We start from the raw sequence: 6,490 nt of genomic DNA, 5'->3' as shown, positions 1-6,490 counted from the left end.
TGATATTGCCCCAGAGATGAATTCCTAAATAATGAAAACCTCAGTCAGTCAGTCTACTTGTGAAATTATGGCTGATATGTTGCAGCAGCAGAATACAGTTGGGGCTCGGCATGTGAGCTCCAAGCGTATCACTCCCTGTAAAAGTGGTACTTAAAAGGTTGGAGAGTAATAAGTAATTATCCCTCCAGCACCTAAGGTTGATGTTGGGTTCCACACAGGGTGGGTTTTAGAATATGATGTGAGGATAGATAGATATATATATGTATAGAGAGAGAGAGAGAGATAAGATTTGTAAGATTTTGCACATATTTCGACTTCTTTTGTGTTCTATTCACCTTCTAATGTGTTTTTGTGTGTTTTTGAAGCATTTTTCTAGTTGCTGGTATTTTCCTAAGTTGCACTGCATTTGACCTCTCAGGACCAACAGTCTTCTAAGCCATCATATATGGACACATGTAAATGATCCTGTTGTGTCACACTTGAATAAACTGGGTAGTAGCAAGGGTTAATACCAAAAAGTATTATTTTCTTGACCAAAACCTGTTTCAACAACAAACCACATTGTTTTGGTGAGTAAACCAAATCCCAGAGGACACCTCCTCCTGTGTTTTCTGTCACGCCAGCAGCATCTAACAGAAGGGTCATACTTATTGGTCAGGGATGGCATCCTAAAGAATTTCCCAATGACAGCCTTTCTAAAGTCCAATTCAGACTATTGTGACCAAAATTATTATTACAGAAATAAAAACTTCATCCTAACAAAACAAATGAGCAAAGTCACTTTCAATTTTGCTTTTTCTTCCCTTTTTACTAACCTGAAAAAACTATCTCTTGCTCCCCAGGGATTCCTAAGAAGCAAGATGTACCTTTTCTCCAAAGGCCTTTCTTCAGCCTTTGGAGAAAAGGTACATCAGACTGATAATATTCTCATTTTAGCTACAAAGAAAATATTAGGTGCAGTCAAACTTTTCATTGTCTCCCCAAAAATGTTCTTAAAAATGTTCATAAGCCTAAGGTGGGAAATACTTCTTGCATGAAAGCTTCTTATAATCATATTACCCATGATGAACACTGGTGTTTTTGGTATTCAATTAATGCATTCATTCATACAGCCTAGTCCCATGTTACACCCTTAAAATCCAGCATATTGCATTTGATCCATATGCCAAAGTGTCCCTCCAGGCTTCCTCTCCACTTCAGCTCTATTTGCATGTCTAAAGCAGCAGAGTCATTAAAAGGCAACCAACCACAGCAGCACAGTCTCAGTGCTGAGTACCTCCCTGGAGCTGCTGAAGCATCGTCAGCCTTTGGAGAAAGCGAATCAGAGAGTCACTACAGGTCCCCTATGGGAGGAGAAAAGAGCTCTTATTCTAACTTGGTGGAAAATGCTAGCACCCATAGGGGCACTGTTACACACAGCTGAGATAATAAGTATCACAGGGAGGCCCACGATCTACCAGCGAAATTAGACCAGCACATGGATTTCTTCCCCTATTCACCGAAGCCACCAAGCTGACTCATCCCAAAATACCAATGAATATATCCCCCCTTGCTGTAGCAGGGGCTATTTGAATGTCTGAATCAGTGTGGTGTGTAATACAGGATGTGGATTATAGGACCACAGAGTAAAGTGGATGAGGTGAAGCAGTCTGGGCCTGTGAGATGCACTCTCTGGACAGCAGGCTGGAATTGAAACACTTAAGCATACAATTCACACTGCACCCATTTTACAAAAGACTTACTAGTTCCAGGTTTTTTACACTGTTTTATACCTTCCTAAACCACTTACCACACAATTACATTTTCAGCTCCTTTTTACAGCTACATAGCTTCACACATCTTTCTCCACAGTGTTTGACATTGTTATTTCCCCAAAACATGACATGCATTTTTTTATTTTAATTTCAGGATCAAAAATGTTATAGTTTTTTTTTTTTAATGGCATCAAGAAATCAAATCAACCTTAGAAAACCTTTTTGTTTCCCCAGTACTGCTACTGCTATGAATCCTTCGTATACTGAGAGATACCCTACCCCAGGGGTGGCAAACTCCAGGCCTCGAGAGCCGATGTCCTGCAGGTTTTAGATAACACCCTGGGTAAACACACCTGAGTCAAATGATTAGTTCATAACCGGGCTCCTGGAGAACTACAAGAAATGTTGGGGAGGTAATTTAGCCATTTAAATCAGCTGTGATGAATCAAGGACACATCTAAAACCTGCAGGACACCGGCTCTTGAGGCCTGGAGTTTGCCACCCCTGCCCTACCCTATATACAAAAACTGTTCTTATATAGGGGTTCTTGAAAATCAAGAAATGTGAGCTAATACATTCATTACTATCAGATGACTAAATTACTTCACCAACTCAGAGCAGATTCTGCAAGAATTCTTTTAAGTAATGCATGGATCAGCCAGAGAGTCATGGATTCACATTGTTATGCAGTCAAATCAGTAGCGGATTGCAGCGGATTGGAGCTCAAGCCAAGGATTACATTTGTCACAGTAAAATTGTACTACCAATGTTAATTTCAAGCCATGAGCATAAGACTCAGCAAGTGAGAGGCATATTGCATTGTTATGTTCAAAAAACCCTGCTAGAGATATTAATGCAATGTCTTTATCAAGAATAAGCATTATTTCTGTGTAAGAGGACAAATATATGCTTCACTTACACAAAAGTCTTGAAAGCCCCCTTCCTTACTCCTAGTGGTTTCTTGTCTTTTTCCCCTATCTCACAAGCTCAGTCTCCTTTCTCCATCTCTGCCATTCAGTTTAATAGGTTAGCATGAATAGCTGTGACCGAATATAATGCCTAAGACCTGCTTGCAGGCTATAAATGCAGCCCTAATGGCAAAACCATTATACCATTTGGTAGACTCTGCTGTAGTGAATGTGTTGCTGCAGGAAAACTGAGGTGGTGGAGGGCACGAGGCGCGGTGGGGGATGAAGAGCTCGTTTTTTCCATTAGCTGATTGAACTGGAACCACGTCATGTGGGCTGCCAGTTGTTTGCCTCGCATCGAATACTGCTAAGATGTAAACACCTCAGTTAGGGTGTTCTGGAAAGTGTCATATAAAAGCACTTCTCCATCCAGCAGTAAGACACAGGTAGTCTGTTAAGTGGTTGCTCTAGTACATCTTTCAGAATTATGTTTTGTATCATCCACCCCATGTTTTCATGAGCCAGAGTGAAGGCCTAATGGACCATAGCGTGCTGGAGTAGCTGGCTGGCTGTCTTAAACAACACATCTCATATTAGGCGCCAACATTTACTGAAGTGCAATGTCAGATTTAATAAATGATATATATAGTTGTGCTGACTCTATTGCTGGAAGTGGTGTGAGAAGAGGAAGGAAGATGAGAGGCTTTATAAAACATAAGTGTTCCTTTTCTTTTTAACCAGGTCAACAGCCAAGATGGTACTGTACAAAGAGTGGGGGAAGGGTTGTGGGGAAGAGGTGGTTTGTGCTGCATAGTAAAGAACATAAAGTAGTTCATGCTGGGTAAAACAGCATATTCCTACCCGGGATAAAGATGTTTGTCTTGGACAGTCTGTGGAAAAGACATGCACTCTGAAACCACGAGAAAATGTTTGGTAACATGAGCGTAAAACAGTTTGTGAAGGAAGCAGAGTTTAAAGAGGAAACGGCCAAAAGAAAAAAGTAGTGGAGAAATGTTTTCCACCAGAAGTAGCTTTCATTTATTAATCTACAGCCAATGTCAAATGCAGATTGATGACAATGAGATGCTAAAGATGTTAGATGTTAAAGGAAATTGTATGCAAGTTAACAGTGTAACCTTAGTTTGCCCTCACGTGTTTTCCTAAATGTTCCAGCTGATACAGTAATTATCCACTTTGCCAGGGTTTCCAAGAGTAACCACTTGCCACAGGTTTTGTTGTGATTTGCAGCTTCGCTTGTATCTGCATTTCAAAGACCTGCCACCTTTAAGAGATAACTAACCGTCGCACGAGCCCTGTCAGTGGCTGTGGCAGTACCGTCTTACAACCTGAGTGACAAAGCTTTGCTCTCAGATACTCTGTTATTTAGTCTAATCACAGAGATCTTATGCAGAATCTGAGTCAAACATTTGAGCCATTAGATTCTCTAGTATTAGAAAATAATTACTTCAGTTTCACTGACAGGAGCGGGCAAACAGAATGCTCTCTAAATGGATTTTCACTTGTGCAGGGCAAAATATTATAAAGCTTGATGATTGATGCTGAATTTTCTTGAGTTATGTTACCAGAGATACATTTAGAAGAGAAGAGGCCCAGCACAAGCCAGTGCATTAATGAGCATAAACACTTGATTTATTTAGACTACTTCTTCATGTTGAGCTGTAGCATTTCTTGCACAGTTCTTATCTTTTCAGTACTCCAAACATTCACCAATTTCACAGTTTTCCTCTCAGTCCTCCTCCCCTGTGATTAGTGAATACTTAATGAAGAGAGCCATCGTGGGATGGTGAGCTAAACTAGGTTCACCTCATCCGAGGAAGAAGTGTCCTTGCATCTTCATACCTCATATAGTCACATACATAAACATAGACACCGTTTTTTTTTTCTAAACATATGTGAACAAGCAAACACTTAAACCTCTTTTGAAAAGAACCTTAAATTTAAAAGATGACTTTGTTGTACAAATATGAAACATAATATTGATATATTTTTGAGATCAGTTTTGCAACTACCGCACCTGAAAATTCATAAATTCATAAAAATGAACACCTTCAATGGGTGAAAGGTAGAATCTTCCATGCATAAAGCTTTCTTGCTTCAACCCATGACATCTAGGGTCTGGTGTTCTCTTTGCTATTAAAATATTTGTTTTGCTCGTGTCACAATCCCAAGATTGTGATCCCAATGCACTTTATATTGTTAGGTAAAGACCCTAGAATAACACAGGAAAAGTAGAAATCCACAAAAAACAAGGCCAATTTCTCCAGGACTGTCTGAACAAGAACCCCCAAAAAATGCATCACGTGATCTGCAGGTAAGTCATGCAACCGCTCATGAAAGAGCATGTGTCTACAATCAGAAAAACACAGCAGACATTTGACCTTCATGCCAGCAAGAAGCCTTTGCTGACCAAAAAGAGCACAAGAGGAAAACAAACGTTTTTAGTCTATGAGCGAGCCATATGTGGTCTGAACAGACAAACCAAAGCCAGAGTTGTTCGACCACAGGACCCCTGGATATGTTTGGCACAGTTTTTCAGAGAAATACCATATACTAACTCTGAATCATGGTTGTGGATATGTTAGAGTTTTGGATGGCTTTGCTGCCTTGGGGACAGGGCAGCTTATAGTCACTGATTCAGCGATTAATTCTGCATCATATCAAAAAGTGCTTCAAGATAATGTGAAGCCATCTGTCCAAGAGTAGAAGTTGGACAGGAAATGGAGCTTTTAGTGTGATAATAATCCTTAGCACTGCAGCAGATCCATTAAGGAATGAATCAAAATGAAAAAATAAAGGGTTATGGAATGGCCCAGGCAAGAAAAAAACTGATTTGAATCCATGTGAAATGTTGCTGGGGAATATCTGAAATTGGCAAGAAAATCATCAAATATAGTGCAACTGAAAGGATTTTGCATGGTGGAGTCGCCAGAAATTTCAGCAGGCCGATGTCAGAGACTGGTGGACAATTATGCAAAATACCTACAAGAAGTTATTTCAGCTTAAAGAGGGGCAGTACTAGCTACTGTGGCCAAGGATATACCTACTTTTTCCTCAAAAGAATATTCTATCTAGCAATATTTTTTCTTGAATAAATATTTGAAATGTCAAAAAGACAGTGTGAAATGCTTACTTGTACAAATATGTCATGGCGTATATTTGCACATGACTTTGTGCCAAGTAAACACCTAAACATACATGCAGATGTCATGTAGGTTATGAAACCTGCAGTTAAAGTTAATGCGTGAAAATATATCTGCAGCAGTATCAGTCAAAAGTTTCTGTTATGTATAGTTAAATGCATTCTGTGAATTAGCCTGATCCCATTAGATTTGACCTTCCATGATGTCTGCGGCAGATGTAAATCTATAGTTAAATTTGAAGAACACAAGTTTTTGACAGTCTCACTCACCCTGAGGACTAACAAGTATTAATTACTCTAAAAAAAATGCATGTCCATTACTCAGAAATGACCATAAATGCATAGTACTTTGCAGCTGACAAGGTGTTTATGGGTCTTTGTGGGAATGTCTAATTAAGTGCTGGTCTTCTAGCTCTTAGTCCTCTACCCTTAGACTGACTGTAGTCGGGCAGTGGCCCCTATAGGCTACCATTTGTAAAACAAAGCTGGTGTTGCTCTGCAAAGCCGTACTGTACTTTTCAGTTAATGTGGTGTTTGGGGGTGGGGGGTGCTGAGAAGTCAGACTCCCTTTTGCAGTGCACCATTGAATACAAATAGGTCTCCGTAAACTGCGCTAGAAATGAGTGACTCAGAGAAACATGCTGCGGGTCATGTGTGAAGACACTGTC

The sequence above is a fragment of the Maylandia zebra genome, linkage group LG16 (assembly GCF_041146795.1).
Source record: "Maylandia zebra isolate NMK-2024a linkage group LG16, Mzebra_GT3a, whole genome shotgun sequence".
NCBI classification, from domain to species: Eukaryota; Metazoa; Chordata; class Actinopteri; order Cichliformes; family Cichlidae; genus Maylandia; species Maylandia zebra.
This window is presented reverse-complemented; position numbering follows the sequence as displayed.